Genomic DNA, 19,663 nt, shown 5'->3' on the forward strand with positions numbered 1-19,663 from the left:
TTGGGATCCCGGCGTCTGTCAGAAATATGTAGCAAACTTTGGGAGTTGTGAATAAACAGAAAATACATAGGAGGAGGGATTCTGGATCCCCTCACCTTGATCCTTTAATTTTGAGTTTTCATTTCTATGGTATTGACACTTTTCTCCGCAGTCTCTCCAGACAAACCATCCTGGCAATACCCAAGGAGCAGACCGTATTTGCTCAGGCAATGAATTTTCTGGCAAACTCTATTTGATTTACATGCAAAACTTCACATCTCAAACAAACAAACAAAAAACCCAGTCATGTCTGGACACTGCTGGTTTTTTCCAGCTGAACAAGACCTGGATTTTGTTGGTTATAGATGTAATTCCAGAGAGAGGTGAGTAGATATAAATAACAACTGGCCTTGTACAAAGATGCCAGACCCTCTGACATGAATGACCCAAGTTCATCTCTTGGGAGAGTCTTTCTCCTCCACTGCCCTTGATCCTGTAGGAGCTGGAGAAAACTTTCCACTCCAGATGGCGGTGTCCTAGGGGAGAGGATGAAAGGGAGGCTGGGTGGGCAGTTTGTAGTCATGTTCTAGCCACAGTAGTGAGCAGTAGGAGAAGGCAAGGGGCCCTCTGTATCCATTCACATATTTTTCAAAGCCTTATGAGAATTTTCACGAAGTCTGACAATGACATTTTAAAAGGAAAATATAAAGCATAATCGCAGTTGCCACCACAATAGGGCATGGGATCTAAGAGAGGACCATGCCTCCGACAGCCTCTTCTCCTTCTTCTTTCAGGAGACATGTAAATCCACAGCAGGGATAGCTCAAGATGGCAGGAGTTTTCTCTCTGCTTTGGCTTCCCTGGGCAAAGCCCACTTTTGCCAGGGATCTACAATCACCTGTAATCTACCTTCACGGGGAGCAGTGGTGGATTGCTGGGGGCTGCCTCACCTCATGGCAGGCAAATGGAAGAAAGCTGTTGTCGCCTTAGGAAAGAAAGATTTAACTAATGCACCCACTTACTTAGAGTGAATATCTTTGTCTTTTAAATTGTGGTAAAATACACATAAAACTTATAATCTTAACCATTTTTCAGTATACAATTCGATAGTGTTAAGGCTATTCATGGTATTGTATGACTAATCTCTAGAATGTTTCTGTCTTGCAAAACTGAAACTCTGTTTCCATTAAACAACTCTGTGAGTACGTGTGTCTGTGTGTGTCTGGTTAGATATTTGTGAGTGTATATGTCTGTCTGCATGTGACTCTGCACACATCTGTGTGAGCAACTGAGTGTGTCTGAGTATCTGCGTGTATGGGTATTTCTGAGTATGTATGCCTCTGTGTGTATGCATTGCCTATGTGAGCGTGTGTCTGTTTGTGAGTGTGTGCACATCTGTGTGAGCAAGTGTGCTGTGCATATGAGTGAGTATGCAGGTGGAAGGGAAGGACTGAGGCAGCACTGAGGGTTTAGCTTCAGAAAACTTTCTCCACTGGCTTGCTAACTCTTCCAGAGTCCTGATGGAGTCCAAGGAGACTCCAAGATGATTTTAAACTTGAAAAGACTCTATAAAACATGACGAAGGGTCAACTAGAACTAGATCTGTTACAGATAAAGATTTTTCGGCCGGGCGCGGTAGCTCATGCCTGTAATCCCAGCACTTTGGGAGGCTGGCTCATTCCTGTAATCCCAGCACTTTGGGAGGCTGAGATGGGCGGATCATGAGGTCAGGAAATTGAGACCATCCTGGTTAACACGGTGAAACCCCGTCTCTACTAAAAATACAAAAAAAGTAGCCAGGCATAGTGACGGGCACCTGTAGTCCCAGCTATTCGAGAGGCTGAGGTAGGAGAATAGCGTGAACCCGGGAGGCAGAGCTTGCAGTGAGTGGAGATGGCGCCACTGCACTCCAGCCTGGGCGACAGAGCAAGACTCCGTCTCAAAAAAAAAAAAAAAAAAAAAAAAAAAAAAGATTTTTCAAGTTTAAAGGAAAGAAATTTCATAAAAATGAAAATTTCATAAAACAATACAATTTAATAAAATATGTTAAAGACATCCACAGCAGGGAGAGACATCAGTCATGCCAGCCTCACTGTATATCACACAGACGTGTGCATGGTTTAATTTGATACTTTTCCTTAAGTGAAGCAAGAGACCCCACATCCACCCATCCCAGGTATCTATCTCACTTTGCCAGAGGAAAAATTCAATAACAAAACATTATGAAAAAAATTAGTAATTAAAATAACTCAGCAATGTGTATGAGCAAAATAATCAATGAAAGTGAAACCTAATAGTAATTCCACAAATTTATTACAAAGCTATTAATTTAAAGAGTGGTGGCAATTGAAAACCACAACAAACACCAGATAATGGGGATGCTAGACAAACAATGCTTGCTTCAGTAAAACTATCAGAATGCTGACTAGATGTGTCTTCACATGTGTTTGCATGTGTGTGTGTGTGTACAAGTACTGTAGGAGCTTTAGAGTGTTCCCAAGGGTAATAGGGCAATTGGAGTTAGAATCTACTATTTATGTAACCTTGGGCCCATTACTTAACCTCACCTGTAAAATGGTGATCATAATAATGTATACATCACAAGATTATGAAGATCAAAGAAGAGAATATCTATAAAAAGGTTTGTGCAGTCCCTGGCAAGAAGTTAGCTCTAAACAAATATTACCAGTAATGGTATGTGTGCACTGGACAACCTTCACTCATCTATGATGAATATTTTAACTTTTTATAATAGTTATTATCTGTATTTTCCCATTATCATCCTCATATCAGGGAAGTGAATATTTAAGTTGCTAATAATTTTGGATAATTTCAAGAGGTCATCCTCGGCATTTATTACAGTATTTTCAGTCTAGAAGCTCTTCAAGAGTTTCATGTGCAATTCATACTTGTCAAGGGCTGAGATTTATAATTGGCTGGTTGTGGTTGTATATGTAGGATATGTATATGTGAGGGTCTATTTCTAACTGAAGCAAGTGAAAAGCCTCCTGTTTTTAAGCTGTATAAGAAAGGTGTCTGGGGAGTCGGTCAGATAATGATTTTATTTGGTACATGCCAAGTGAATGGACCAGCTTCCACATGGTTGCCAGTTCTTTCTGCAAGCCCACATCCAGGTAGGCTTCCTGGGCAGACCCACGGGCATCTCACCAAACTCTTCTAATGAGATCTGTGGATATGGGCCAGCAGGGTGCCCTTGTCTATGGCAGACCCTTGCCCAAGAGTGCTGCTGCCCTCTGTTGTAGTCGCACAACTGCACTTTCTTGCCGATGAGGTGAAGCACTAACACCAGGCCAGAAATGGAAGGGACATCATGTCAGCCAGAGTCTTCCTAACAGCAGAACTTCTGGATAATGATCTATGAATTTCTAAGGCAAGCCAAAGGCCATTGCATAATCACATGTGTGGGTGCTACAACAGCCAAAGAAAGGGGCAAGTTCTCCTTTCTTTGATGCTCCCTCAGCAATTTCTGCAGTGAAGTTTCAGATAACTGTGCCAGAGCCCTTCCTGTGAAAGTGTTTCTTATTAGTGCATTTCTCCTCTCACAATGATAACTATAAATGGTTAAAATAGCATCAGAAATACTAACTCTATCATATGGACATGTACCATGATTCACTGAAAATATTTCCCACAATGCAGTTTTAACTTAAACAAAAGTTGTATATACAAGTGTGTGTGTGTGTGTGTGTGTGTGTATTAATAAATATCGACAGTGTAACTTACTCAGAAGAATTCCTTATGCCTATGTTCTGAAAAAGACAGCACAGAATATAAGAAATTTTATTAGGGGCTGCTTTTAGTGGTCCAAGAATCTCCTGCTGGCTTCTATGAGTGATAATGATCTAGAAGTCTTCAAAAAGCCATAAAGAAGTCTTCTAACAGCCATGATTTAATATAGTCCATTGTCACTGATGATTCAAATTCCTTCTGATTGTTCCATCTGATTTCATGATCATAAAGCCCATGAAGACATTTGTTCTGGGAAACAGAATCAATAATGTTTTATAAGCTTAACTGTGTGATATGATGTGGTATTATGTTTTATGGAATTGGACATGGCCTATGTCATTTCTCTACTATATTTTCACCTTGTATGTAACCTCCTGGGATGCCATTAAATATATATGCTATATATATGCTATATGTATATGCTATATATATGTACACATACATATTATAGCTAGGTATGGCTTTATGTAGTACTTTCTTAAACATTCTCCCTCAAATCTGAAGAGTTCTTTAATGATTGTGTTCATTTATTCATTTGGGATTAGCTAGTTTCCAAGGATGGATCAACCATCCGTGCCTCCCGGTATTCCCACCCATGTGTAGTCCCCTTCCACAGTGAATCTGGCTTCAACCAACAGAGTGCAGTGGAAGTGGCCCTATGCCAGTTCTCCACCTAAGCTATATGATGTTCTAACAGCTGCCTTTTCATGCTTTTAGAACCCTCAACTAACATTAAGAAGCCCAGCTACACTCCTGGAGTCCAGCTAACATGGAGAAACCATACTGAGAGGCCACATGGAGCGGTGAGGACATGAGAATGTACAGGGAGGGAGAGGAGTCCAGCTGCCTCATAATCCTACCAGAGCCCAGGCGTCAGCCATCTCTGCCAACCTGCAGCATGAGTGAGGACGCGAGTGTGCCACCTGGCAAGTGGATCCTCTGGCCCCAGTCAAGGAGCTGCAGTTGATGATGCATGGAGCAGAGAGAAACTGCCCTGCTGAGCCCTGCCAAAATCATAAAATTGTGAGCAATAAACGAAGTGGCTGTTATTTTAATCCACTAAGATTTGGGACAGTGTGTTACACAGCAATAGATAACAGAGACACATTAATCTAATAAATATTTATCTAACCTACTGTTTATGATATTGAATAATGCACTAATATTGAATATGCTATAATATACGGTAGTATAATTAATATGGTAATATTTATCTATCTACTATTGGCAGACTTTGTGATGAATAAGAAATTATATCTATCTTTAAGGTCTGCAGTCAAGAAGGGGAAACTATATTAAAAGCTAGTATTTTGGAATTTTGTCAACAAGTCTGTTTCCATGATTTAATAGACTTCAAAATATTCTGTGTTTTGCTCCTATAACAAATATGTTCCTTATGGACCTAATCTGGCATATAATATATGTACAAAAATACAAGTTAATTAATGAATTAAAGTCAGTGGAATCTCTTATGTCAGTGAAAGCAATATGGTTGCTGATCAAAAAAAGGAAGTAAAGATTTTTAGTAAATTATATATGCACCACTGTTTTTTATTTCACCTTTATCTTAAACAGTCAGCCACTCACTTAAACTTTGGCTTCTGAGGCTGAGAGCCACATAAAAGGGAGCACTAAGTAACTGCAAGTGTAAAGAATGATTTATGCTCCCTAAAATGCTTTATTCATACACGGGAACTGAGGCTTGGAGAGGCCAAGGGGCTTGCTCATCATCACATACCTGGTACATTACAGGTTTCAGACTCAAACTGACATTTTTAAAACCAAGTCCATTGTCTTGGCTAAAGTACACCTTCACCAACCTCCTATCTTTCTCTTACTCAAAATTTCCCTTCAAATCTACACATTCCAAGATCTCTCTTAGAGCTGGGCCCATGGTGCTCCGGGAAGACATGACTGGATTTCTCCACACCCTCTGAGCAGTGACCTAGGCCCAGGTCTTCTGGTTCAGTGGATGGGGACATTAGAATGTGGCAGCTAGCTGGTACCTATTGGAGACCACCCCTGCAGGTGGGGTGACTCTACCACCCTGGTCGGTCAACAGAATAGTTTTTATTGGACCCTCATATGGGTCAGGGACTCTGTTAGGTGCTGCAAGGAATTCAGTGGGGAGAAAGAGAGAGGTCCTTTCCCACAAAAGACTTACAGTCAGTCCCTAAACTTCTGGGTGAAGAGAAGAGCAACATTGAACATCCCTCCTGGACACCTCACCCCTTGGTTCTTCTACCTCACGAGTGCCTCCCAGTGGCTCTGCCCTGTGGACCCTTACTCAAGTTCTCTGGACCAGGGTGGTTACCCATAGCGGGTTAGATCTGCCCATTTATTCTAAATACAACAGCCAACTACCATCTTTATTTCAACCCTCATTTCCCACCACTTCTTCTCTGGTCTCAAAATGCCTTTCAGCAAAGGCAGGAAATATGACAGAAGAAAGTCCCAGTCGAACAAACAATAACCAAAAATGCTCTTTGTTGCTGGGCCTTGGCAATCAAAGCCCTGCACATGTTTGCCAGCTGTAGTTCAGATGCTTTCTATTTCACTCGGCATTAATTTTTTATGAAATCTATGGCCCAGGGGCCCATAATTGGCTTTTAGTTCTTCATTCTATACTGTCTGGTATAATTGCCAAGACATGATAAGACTCAGATTTTAAGGTGGCGTTAATGTATTTACCAGCCTTCCCATCTACAGGCAGGCTCACCTCTTTGTATGGGATTTTAATCATGTTTTGTTTGTAGAAGGGAGATGAAGGTATTCTTGGACTAAATATACTTGTTTTTCTTTGGATTTATTATCAGTATTTCACACCAGTGAAACAGCATACACAACACTGCCAATCTCAAACCTCAGACTTTATCTTCCAGTTTAAGTTTGATTCTTAAGAAGTATATGGAGTCTGTGCAGCGGAGGTAAGTCCTGTTTAAAATGAAGCCTGTTGTTTGTATGAAACATGCTTATTTAGCAGTGTATGATAAGGGGCCTGTTGACCCCAAAGGCTGTCTTTCCTTTCACTTAGCAGCAGCAGCAGCCTGGACTTTGTTTCAGATCATCTCTGGATGCTGTAGCAAAGCCAGCAAGTGACTCACTGTCTGTCCCCAAACCCTCTTTGCAGCCCCCATTACTGAAGAGTCCCATACACAACTTAGAAAACATAGTGATGGGAAAGTGGCAGTGTTTGCAGGGTTGCTGATTGCCAGGGGTCTACATGCAAGGCCAGTGCTGCAATCATTTTCATGAATTTCAGATGTCCTTTCTCTTGCCAACTTTGTGTGTTTTCTGAAAAATAATAAGAAAAAAAAGCCCAGTCATCTGGCCTTACTTCCTTAAACCAAAGCTATTAGAGGTATCCAGGATCTGACTAGGGCAGCTAATTTTCTTTCAGTAGTGATTATAGCTACACACCCTGCACAAACGGCATGCAAGATTCCCCCTCAACATAATTTTACATTCTTCACTTCTCCAATTGGCTTCAACTGTTAACAGAGCCCAGGTTTTGCATACATAGCCACATTTGGGGAGAAAGAAAAAGAGTTTGTTGTAGGCAGTTTTGCCTTGATACTTGGCACTACTCCATTTCCTGATTGCATCGCACTCCCTTCCCTCCCAGGTACCTGAGACTTCTTCATGCACCTGAGAGTCTGGCTTTTGATGCAGCTCCTGGTTAGGAACCAGCCGTCTCCATGGTCATTAGCTTTTTTTTTTTTTTTTTTTTTTTTTTTTTTTTTTTTTTTTAACAAAGCTACCATCTAGTAGGCAGCTTCTTCGGCACTATTGTTAGTCTGAGAATTTGCTAGTACTTAACTCGCTCTTCCCAGGCCATAAAAATCTCTATTCTTTGAAGTGTCTAAGTGTGTGATGGCTGAATGTGTTGGGAGGAGCTGTGTTTCAATATGTTTTTTTACTTTTGTTCTCAGGCCAGAGAAATTCCATTCAGTTTCATGTGTTCAGTCCTTGAAAACAAAAGGCAGTGCTTCTATTTGAAGCTTTGGTTCATTTAAAGGAAGTAATCAATTCTGTTCTGTGAGTATTTGTTGAATACTTCCTAGGACCTATGAACTGATTCATGCTAGAGGCTGCAGGGCAGTGCCTCTCAAAAAAAAAGAAAAGAAAAAAAAATGTGTACCACAATCCTCTAGGGGCTGTCTGATTAGCTAGGTTGGGAGCAGGGTCCAATTAATAAGCATTTCTGAAACATCCCAAGGCAATGCTGACATTGCCTCGGTGGACCCCCTTTGAGTAACACTGCCGAGAGAGACACCATAGCAAATGCTCAGGGTTTTGTGGGAGGACATTGAAGCACATCTGAATTAGACACTAAGACAACCAGTAACACAAATAATTCAATCCCCAAAATGCACTCCAGAGATATAGAATGCCAGTGGCCTTCAGGAGGTGATAGGAATCACCAACCACTGTGGACCAAAAGTGTCAGATTAGTTGCCACTATCTAGGGTAGGGTTTTGGAGGCAGTGGGGTTTGGAAGAAAGGGTATGATGTGGATAGGTGGGAAAGAGAGAGGAAGGCTTCCTGGGACAAGAGAATATGGTTACAAATGATGATATGTTTGCACTGAGAGCTGATACATAGTTTCTGCAGAAATAAATGAAGACCAACCAAATGAGAACCAGAAAACTCTACTTATTCAGAGCTTGTAAGACAGTTAGTTACCATCACTAGCATTTTGGCAGAAATCCAAAGGCAGGCAGAGGAGTGGGAAAGTTTTAGACTGGCGGAAAGGGAAGGTTCCAGTGTGTGCTGATTGGAGACTGTTGGCATGAGGAAGCTGGAGGTGGCTCACTAGGAATGGGAATCCCATTTATTGGTTAGGGGGTATATTTTGCTTTCTCCAGTTGGTCCTATATTGGAAGGATGGACACAAATTAAGAAAGCTGTAATTTATCGATGGAGTCCTAGCCATTTTTGACGATTGTTATAGAAGTTATTGCTTGGCTTCCTGAGTTGTTATGAGAGGTAAGAACCTACTTTCTACAAGTCTGACTTATAAGTAGCACGCTGGCTTCCTGGCTGGCTACGTAGAGGTGACACAGTCTCCAGGGCAGGTTGCTGCTGGCTGTGGGTTGTAGTTCTGTTTGTATATATGGTCTGGCCATTGATGTTTGTACATTCACCCTCTTGTTTCTGGATTTTTGGGGTTTGCCCTGATGTCATCTATCTTTTCATATTGTTTCCTCTTCATTTTTTGAGAATATGGGCTTGTAGCCTCATTCCACTTCACCGATGGCTTTTGAGAGGTCCCTCCTTATTTTCTGAGCACTCAGGAGCCCTTCTATGTTCTACTTATTCTCTCATCCCTCAGATTGACGATGAGGAACTTCTCCTGGAGGAGCAGATATTGGTTCAGTTGCTCCTGAGTGAAGCCCAATCTTCAGGCTCCATCGCTGTTCACAGGGTGACAGCTATCGCTTGCATGGAGATACCAAAGCTGTGTGGGAGACATCAAGGACCAGGGCTCACAGTTCTCTCCTTGACCTCATACGGAAGGACAATTGAGTGCTCTCTGCAGAAGCTTCCAAGTCCCAAGGTAGAGGGAGCCCTGCAGGATCCCCTTGGATGAAGGCAGATGCAGGCACTGGACCCTTTGCTAGTGTCTAGAAATGGAAACTCTGCAGATGGGGTCTATGCTGCCAAAGCTAACATCCTAAAGGCTCGTGGCCCCAAACAGCTGAGTGGGGTCACCTCTTTTTCCAGCAAGCGCTTAAAAAGGCTCCATATCAATGCTCCGTAGACACCACATTGAAGCTTTGCAGGACAACTCTCTGTTCTCACCCTCTGTCGGCAGCTGCTTTGGCCACAGTCAACTTCTATTTTCCATCAGAGATGGCCTTCTTTCAGGCTTCTCGACCAGCTCTTTGATGGCACATAACCTTTTAGCCACCTCCCTAATTCTGCAGGTGGCTCACCACTGTTTATTTATCCCATTTCTTTTGCTCTCTGAAACTCCTCTTGGGGTGGCTCCCAGGAGGTCTAGTGAGCCGTAGCACCTAATTAATTCCTCATGAGAAGTTCACGTGTTGGGCCATCCTTTCTCTTTTTTTTTTTTTTCAGAATTGCTTATTTGTTGCACTTATAGTCATTTCTCATGGAAAAAATTTAACATATAAATCCATCATATATCAGATTATTCCAGTATACTAAAATGGTCATAGGCACTCAACGTAAAATATTCTGGCATTTAAAAAATCCATAGCAGAGATTTTTCATTTATAATAATCATAGATATTATTAAAGTAAATAATACGTCTGGGAGCTAGGGCTTTTTCACCTTTGAATTCAGACATGTTGGGTGTGTTCGAGCATATGCATTTATTTTTTCTGGGCAGAAAACAAATATCTTTGTGACCGTTGTATAAACAATGAAGAATTAAGTTATTGAAATAATGATTCTGTTTTGTATATTGAAATTAGAGATTGTTAACTGCTCCTCGATACTCATTTTCTTCTTCTTCTATAGTATTTGAACCTGCAGTATTTAGCTATGCACTTGGCTGCAAGAAGAATCCTACTTTCCAACTTTTCTTATATCTGGTTACAGCCAGATAACTGAACTGTAAACAAGGGGTATAAAAGGAGATATGTGCGTGTGAAATTTCTGGCGTGAGTCCTTAAAAGGTGGAGATGTGCCCTTTCTTGACTTATTTTCCTTTCTGCTAGCTGGAACATGAACGTGATGGCTGGAGCTAAAGCAGCCATGTGCATCACACTGGGAAAGCCTTAAGGATGGTGTATGATGCAGCCAATTAAAAGGAGCCTGAGCTCATTCCAGCCCTGGATCACCTCCTCAGTCTCTTAAGTGAGAGTTAAATAAACACTTGATCAGTTTTTAAGAAGCACTGTTATTCTTGTTTTTTAATCACTTGTAACCAAGCCTGATCACAACTAATAAAACACCAAAATAATCAAGTATCAAGGAATAAATTTTGCACTGTCCTTTAAAAAGATGGAAGGAGCATTCATGCCATATAGGACTGCCTAAATCCACCCAGAAGCGTATTCACCAGAGTCTCAAATAGTGGCTCATCATGGTCACAGTCTTCAGTGAGTTAGAGCTGCTCATACACTCAGGATACTGAAAGTAAGGCCTCTGGAAAATCTCAGTTTAGAAATGATAGAAGGATGCATTTTCTTAAAAAAATAAAATCAGAATGGGGTGACCTAAAATAATTGGATGGTCAAAGCCAGTCTTCACTGTCACAATGTCAAATACGTTTAGGGACAAACAGGTAATGTTAATGTAGTTTGATTTAGGACACCTGAGTGTCAGGAACACGTACGCAAACCCAAGAGTCCTTGTTCTGTCTGAACACACTCAGATTTTTCTAAAATACATGTCTGGCTAAATAAAACTTGTCTGCGAGCTGGTCCTATTCTCAGGCCACCAGTTCGTGCTCCCAGTAAGTTTTTATCAACATTTTCATTGGATTAGAGTAGACTTCGTTGTTGGGGCAAGACGTGATCTCAGGCTTCCATTATAATTAAGGGGAAGGCAAAACGGATCAGTACAGGTGACTTTTAGAACCTGAAATGCCTCACTGGGCTCAAGGGTTAAAATCTGGGATGGTTATCTTTGAGCTTGGCGGGAAGTGTGGTGGCCAAGAGAATGATCCATATTAGAAACCTAAATACCAGCCAGACAAAGACAGGAAGTGCACATTCAGGGTTGAGACCAAGAGAACTAGAGGTTCAGATTCAGAGAGTAAACCATCAGTCTCTGAGCAAGAGAGAAGAAATAACCTGAATGGAAAGTAAAAATTTTTAAAATTTTTTAAATTAAAATAAAATTGATGTCTTGTATGTTGCATATAAATATTAGATTTAAGTTAAGAAAGGATAAAATGCAGAAAGCACAGACCATATGCAGATAGGCTAATAGCCATTCTTCCCATCGACCCACACAAAAATAAAAGGCTCGAAAATCATTACATAAAATCAGGATTTATAACAATACCACGAGTTAACAACCCACCTACTTGGTTAAAGTTCCCTTTAATTTAAACAGGTGACATGATTCTGAAAGTTATTAAGACGACATCTGTCCCTTTCAAGCTCTAATTTGATTATTGACAAGTATAAAAGATTATTTCATAGATGGTTCTTAATATAGGCTATACTGGTCCAACTCCCCTTATGACAAAGCTGACAAAATTTGAGAAAATGAAACACATTTTCCTATAACATTACTCTTTTTCCAGTGTGTAGCATTGTAACTGAATTAACGTTACTTAGCTAGGAAAACATAGTTAATTTTATTTGGGTTGGGAAAAGAACTGGAATATTAGAAGAAACTATGTACTAAAAAAGGGGGCAGGAAACGAGCCACAGATCTTAAGGTTTATTAATGCATCCTTCACTTGTGAGCTATCTTCACTCTAGTGAAGAGTGATAGCATACAAAAAAATTTGCCAACGCAGCTTAATGCATGGGAATCAGCATGTCGACACCTAAAAGGAGGTAAAACACAGCTCAATAGTATCAGCCCAATTTCTCACATCTTTACTGTGGGACAGATGGAGAAACAAATTGACATCCAAAAGGTCACTGATTTTGATATTCCTGGGACAGAAATGCTCCCAACTGGCAGTAAATCCACAAGTCACTGAAGTGTGGAGGACTAATCCACTTTATCGCCTTCATCAAATATCTAGAAATGGTAACATTACTCATTGGAAAACCACTAAGGGGATAAAAAAGAAACTTTGGCAGGCACAGTGCCTTACACCTGTAATCCCAGCACTTTGGGAGGCCGAGGTGGGCAGATCACCTGAGGTCAGGAGTTCGACACCAGCCTGGGCAACATGAAAAAACCCTGTCTCTACTAAAAGTACAAAAATTAGCCAGGCATGGTGGCACATGCCTGTAATCCCAGTGATTCAGGAGGCTGAGGTAGGAGAATCGCTTGAACCCGAGAGGCAGAGGTTTCAGTGAGCGGAGATTAAGCCAGTGCACTCCAGCCTGGGGGACAGAGGGAGACCCAGTCTCAGAAAAAAAAAAAAAAAAAAAAAAAAGGAATGTTTAGGTTCTATGGTTTAATATATGTACAAACTGAACACTTTATTAAAACATTAGAATTGTTTTTTCACGAAAACAAAAACCTCTTTGTGGGAATTTGAGAAAGAGAGTTGATGGGACTATGTCTCCAAAAGATTTACATGTCACTTTGTGTGGAAACACTAAAATCTCACACACATAGATCACCTGAGGTCAGGAGTTCGAGACCAGCCTGGGCAACATGGAAAAACCCTGTCTCTACTAAAAGTACAAAAATCACAGATCACAATGGAAGAGACCTGCAGTCACAGACCAGATGAAAATGCTCGGTCTGCCAGCAACAGATTTTCACAGTAAGGATTGGACTTTGAAGATTTACCTTAAAGATTGAGTTACTGGCCTGAAGCAGAATACCAGTGAGGCTTCCCACTGGAATCTCTTCATCCCAGAAAACTGTTTCAGGGACATGGACCCAAAAAAGTCCCTAAACTGTATGCAGCTGTTTTTGGAATAATGAAGTATAAGCCCTTCTAAACGTAGAGTTGGTCACTAAAATAAATGTTATCCTGGGATTCACTGCAAATATTGTGCAATTAAATAACCCATTAAGCACAAGCTTCAAAACAGAAACTTCTTCCTAATAACTGTAAAGTTTTGCACAACCAAACAATGAAAGCCAAATAATCCACTCACAATAAAACCCGGTTCGATAACATACAGAAGGTTATGCTATGAAACAACAGCCATCACAAATTAATACAGTTTTGTTCCCCAAGTACTATAGTTCTTTTTCGGAACATTGGTTGCCCTTTTAAAATTTTATTGATAAGGAACAAAACAACTACACAAGACCAAGATGTTGAAAGGTAATCTATATCCTCAAGATAAAGTAGAGGGTATTGTAAACAAGTTCTATCACATAAACTGCATTTACCTTTCCCCTCTACAAGTTATGGTACCCACCAGCTGCTGGAATCCCAAAGCAATGAAAAAACAATTAGAATTATATGCCTTGGTTTTGTTTTTATTAGTCAGAATGAAAAAAATAATAGCCTGGTGTTGAAGGCACAATGGATTTGAAATAACACCTAAGTCAGAGTCATAGCTGTGCCACCTTCGAATGTGCAACTTGGGAAACTCAATTTATTTTTTGTCTTGAGTTCCTTTTCTATAAATTGAGAAATTGGAATAGATTATCTCTCTTCTCTCTTTTTTTTTTTTTTTTTTTTGGATGGAGTTTTGCTCTTGTTGTGCAGGCTGGACTGCAATGGGGCAATCTCAACTCAGTGCAACCTTTGCCTCCCAGGTTCAAGCGATTTCCCCTGTCTCAGCATCGCTCGTAGCTAGGATTACAGGTGCCCGCCACCATGCCCAGCTTTTTTTTTTTTTTTTTTTTTTTTTTTTTTTTTGTATTTTTAGTAGAGACGGGGTATCACTATGTTGGCCAGGCTGGTCTCGAACTCCTGACTCAGGCTATCCACCAGCCTCAACCTCCCCAAGTGCTGGGATTACAGGCATGAGCCACCACGCCCGGCTAGAATAGATTATTTCTGAAAGCTTTTCAATATCTGACATTAGTATAATGACGAGCAGCTATTCTTTCCTTTAGGAATTCCTGGAGGGCTTTGCTGTCATTTCTTCATAACGCCTACTGGGGACACTATTGCTTTCTCCCTTAGTATCTTTCTTATGAGAACCACATGCCTGGAGGTAATCAATTTCCTTTGGCGATTGGTGGCTCATAAATAGGCATGGGACTTAAGTTAGGCAATCTAAGATCAGGGATTCTGGGAAAGTTCATTATTAATTTTCTGCAAAAACTTCTGAAAATAACTCTGCTTTATTTCTTTGAACTCGGCTGGGTGCAAAATGCAAAATCTGAAGTGTTAGTACTATCTCTCTACCACCCTAGAGGTGAAGCTAATGTGTGGAGAAAAGCTGAGTCCAAGGACTGTCAGGAAAAACACATCCCGAACCACAGGATTAAGTCAGCAAGGAAGCCAATCCTACTCTGAACTTTGAGTTGTGTGAGCCAACACATTTTCTATTGCTCCAGCCACTTGGAGTTGATCTTTTATATAATCAAATAGAAATCTGACATTTTTATTTCATTGTACTTGAACTATCCATTTCTGCTTTTTTTTTTTTTTTTTTTTTTTTGTAGAGACAGAGTCTTGCTCTGTAGCCCAGGCTGCAGTGCAGTGGCACAATCTTGCAATCTTGGCTCACTGCAACTTCTGCTTCTTGGGTTCAAGCGATTCTCCTGCCTCAGCGCCCCAAGTAGCTGGGATTACAGGCGCATGCCATCACGCCTGGCTAATTTCTTTTATATTTTAGTAGAGACAGGGTTTCATCGTGTTGCCCAGATGGGTCTTGAACTCCTGGGCTCAAGCAATCCACTAGCCTCAGACTCCCAAAGTGACAGGATCACAGGCATAAGCCACGCGTCCGACCCATTTCTGCTTATGTTTCTTTGGCACCCACTCTGCATGCCATGGTAGAAATCCTAAGAGTGATTCACCTGCAATGTGTCTACTTGATCTAGAATCTCAGAGGGCTTATTTTATGTGTGTCCAGTAAAGGAAAGTGACAGATTTGAAATTCACCTGGAAATGGCTAAATAAATGAAGAGAACATATAACTTAAAACCAAATAAAATTGAGGGAGATAATAAATGTCAATTTGGAATTTAGCTTTTTCTGTCATGACATAATTTGAGTTCTGCCAGAGATTTGATTTTTTTTTTTTGTCCCACAAACTGAAAGATGTCTCTTTTAATTTCTCAGTAATGGTGGCAACAATGTCACATGTCTATTCTTAGCCTTCAATCTTTATTTTGCTTCTACCTTGGAAACTAGATCATTTATAAAAAATAATAAGACAGACCCTCATCTGTACTTTGCAAACAAGTAAGAAAATCAGCTTGTTCTCTGTTCAACTGTACTTTTTAAGAGAGAAGGAAGACAGTGGAGAACAAATCTTAATTGAATTAAAAACCACATTATTTTTATAGATGTGAGTTTAGTCATTTTCATTTAAGAATTTTTAATGTTCATTTGGAAAGTCTTACATCTTAAATATATTTTTGTAAGTAAGTACATTGGGTTAAATGTTAATTGACTTATACATGAAGCACCAAATAGTTCAAACCATCTGCTATAAGTCTTAGATACCAAGAACTTTACTAGGTTACCCAGAATGTCTTCCAGTGGTCACCTCTGACATTTTCCGACATGCTTCCCAGAACTTGGGGACAAGGGAACATCTGGCACCACACATAAAATTTGTCATTACATAAACCAAAGATGCTGAGGGCACCCTCACGAAAGCAGTATACTGCAAAGAAATTGAGTTTCAGCGGTGATTGATCACAACTTGATTTGTGCTGTTAACTCTTCCGAGAAATTTCCTAAACAAATAAGACAAAATCACATTTATATAACACTTGATCATGTATGGATCCCTTTTACATTCATGGTTTCATCTGTCTTCTATAAGAATTCTGTGAGAGAGATAACCATACCCATATTTTTTTAGATGAAAAACACTAGGCTTAGAAAGATGAAGGGCTCTGACTAGGTCACACTGCTAGTAAGGGTAACACTAGTGGTTCTCGGGTGCTTTTTTCACCTACCTGATGTAACTCCCACTTTATGCCTCCTGTTACCCTCACAACCTCCTTTTCAGATAATTAGGGGAGACATTGTGATGGGTATTATAATTAGGTTAATATTGTAATTAGGATGGAGCTTCAGGTTGGATTGAAGGGCTTCTTCAGGGATCCACTTTCGGGTTACAAAGAAAAAGAAGTGGTACCTGATTTTAGTTCTCTGGGAACAGTATGTTCATAGAGCCCAGGAACTAAGAAATGAAGGCGACTTTAATGGCTGGGGAATGTGGAGAGGAAGAGTGCTGAATGACAGGGTCAAGACCAGGTGAAGGTAGAGCTATCCCCGGAGAAACATGTGGCCTTTGTTAAATCACTAGGGACAGGCACTAACTTTGAGGACATTTAGGGCAAAATACTGTGCGAGGTGCCCAAATTCCTCATATAATTTTCTTAAAAACTTGTTTCCCAAGCGTGGAAAGATTCACTAACTCTCCCAGATCTACATAAATGGGAAGGAGAATTGGCATGTTTGGTTCTCAAGCCCTCCCTGGCCTCAGTGTCCTCACTGACTTTGTTGATTTCTAACAGTCTCTTCCATCTCTCAAATTGTGAGTTGACTTTAGTACTACTGATATGGTTTGGCTGTGTCCCCACCCAAATCTCATCTTGAATTGTAATCTCCATAATCCCCATGTGTCGTGGGAGGGACCTGGTGGGAGGTAATTGAATCATGGGTGCAGTTCCCCCATGCTGTTCTTGTGATTGTGAGTGAGATCTCAGAGGTCTAGCATTTCCTCTAGACCTAGCATTTATATGTGTCTAGCATTTCCCCTGCTGTCTCTCATTCTCTCTCTTGTCATCCCATGAAGAGGTGTCTTCCGCCATGATTTTAAGTTTCCTGAGCCCTCCCTAACCATGCAGAACTGTGAGTCAATTAAACCTCTTTTCTTTATAAATTACCTAGTCTTGGGCATTTCTTCATAGCAGCATGAGAACAGCTGAATACAGCTACAGTTCACTAACAAATCAAACTCTCCCAGTTGACTTCATTCCCCCGTAATGTGGTTCTTTGATAATTTGAAATTTAAACTAGTAAATTGTGAGGTATCTTACAGATTATTATGGCTCAATAGTATTAGTTTCCTGTTATTGTTGACATTATAAAGGCTTTGGTTTCATTTGCTTTCTTTTTGGCTTTAGGTTTTTCTAATTGTTTCCTAACATCTGATTTATATATTCTTTATTTCACCAAATCATGCATTTTGAAAGACTACTCATATTTTGCCTGTTGCTTTGCGATTCAAATAACATACCATCAGGCAATCAGAATAACATCCCTTCTTTTTATAAAGACTGGCCAGTTTTTAGTTATCTTAGAAAGCACCTGAATATGGTCTCCAGTATGAAACATAAACACTTTTTGTTTTGTGCCAAACTTGGAAAATTTGTAGCCTCTAGTTCTTCAAATATTTTTTCTGCCCCATTCTCTCTTTCCTTTCATGTTGGGATCTTAATTAAATATATGTTATGACTGTGGATATTGTTCACTAAAGCCTGTTCCTGTTTCCCCCAATCTTTTTGCGTCTGTTCTTCAGACTGAATAATTTCTATTAATCTGTTTCTGATTATCTTTTACTTACATTACCTCTAATCTGCCGTTAAGCCCACCAGTGAATTTATTATTTGAAATTCTATTTTATTTATTTATTTTTGTCCTAGAATTTCCATTAATTTCTTTTTGATCCTTTATTTTCCCTATTAAGATCTTCTCTATGTTCCTATATGAGATTTCCTATGTATTCCTTCATTATGACTAAAACAGTCTTTATCTTATTGAACATGGTTATAGTAACTGCTTTAAAATTCTTCTCTAGTAACTTTAATATCCAAGTCATCACAGAGTTGGTCAACATTAATTTCTTTTCTCTAGAGCATGGGTCATGTTTGACTGTTTCTTTGTATGTATGGTAATCCTGCATTGCATCCTGGACATCATGAATGATATTTTGTAGACACCATGAATTTTGTTATGTTCCCCCAAATAGTGTTGATTTGCATGTTTGCTTATTTTAGCAGTTAGTTCACTTAACTAAGCTTATTCCCATTACAAGAAGTGAAATTCCTAAACCCTTCATTTTAAATGGCTTCTTCGAAGCACGTGAAAAATCTGATATTAATCAGCCACTTCTTCTGAACTTATTACCTGAAAAAATATCATTCCATCGTAAAGCAAATCAAACAGAGAGACTTGAGTAGATGTTTACAGAGATCTTTAGTTTATAGAGACTTCTCCTTCAAATAATAAAAATAATAACAATAAAATTCTCTCATAGCTCTTCTGCTTTCCAAAAATAAGGGAGTTAATCAATTTGTTAGATTATGAAAGCATATGCGTCTATAATTTTATCAGTAGATATTTAAACTCTATAAACCAGATCATCATTTAGGAGATTACATATGACACTGTATTTAAATGACTTATACTTCTTGGCTGAACCAAATTTGATCTCCAAGAAAAGTCTTTGATTAATGAAACTATATTATTTATTATTACAGAAATCATAGAAAACAAAAGAGTAGCTTTTAACAAAATTGGTCTATGTAACACAGGGTGAAGGACTATAGGGAGTAGATCCAGCCGACAAAAAAAGAAATCTACATTCTGGTTTGGCTGCAGAACAACTCAGACATGGCTAACTCCAGCTTGAGTTCCAGACAGTTCCACTGGTGCTCTGCTGGGAGATTTCATGACAAAGTTATTTTGCAAGAGAGGGATCATCTTGAGATAGGACTCTGAAGTTTTTATTATTCATAGTACTTAAAGGTCTGGGATAACATATTTTAAGAACCCAAAGCAAGATGCTCAAGATAAATCAATTCTTATGGTTGGTCTCAAAAATAGATACACATAACTAGATGTTAGGACCCCGTTTTCTCCTGTTGCAGGGTTTCAATAAGCAATAATATCCCACTGGACAACAGCTGCTCACAAGTCAGTTTATAAGCGCTTTTTTGGTTAGTAAATAGTCTTCAATAAATGTGATTGACCAACACTTAATTTTGCTGGAAATTGTTTTGCTTCTTTCTAGAGAAGTTTCTATTCATCAATGCAAGGAAGAATGCAGAATCTCCACAGAAAGGAATTTAACCTCTAGGAATCACTACTCTAGAAAATGATAAAAATAAAACCACTGAATTTGTCAATAGTCGAAGATTACTTAAAATGTTTTCATCCACTTATTACTGAAGTTTATGTAAAAGATGCACAATATTCAAGACTAAAGAAAACTTTACAGATCA

This window comes from Macaca thibetana, chromosome 4 (genome assembly GCF_024542745.1).
Source record: "Macaca thibetana thibetana isolate TM-01 chromosome 4, ASM2454274v1, whole genome shotgun sequence".
In the NCBI taxonomy this organism is placed as follows: domain Eukaryota; kingdom Metazoa; phylum Chordata; class Mammalia; order Primates; family Cercopithecidae; genus Macaca; species Macaca thibetana.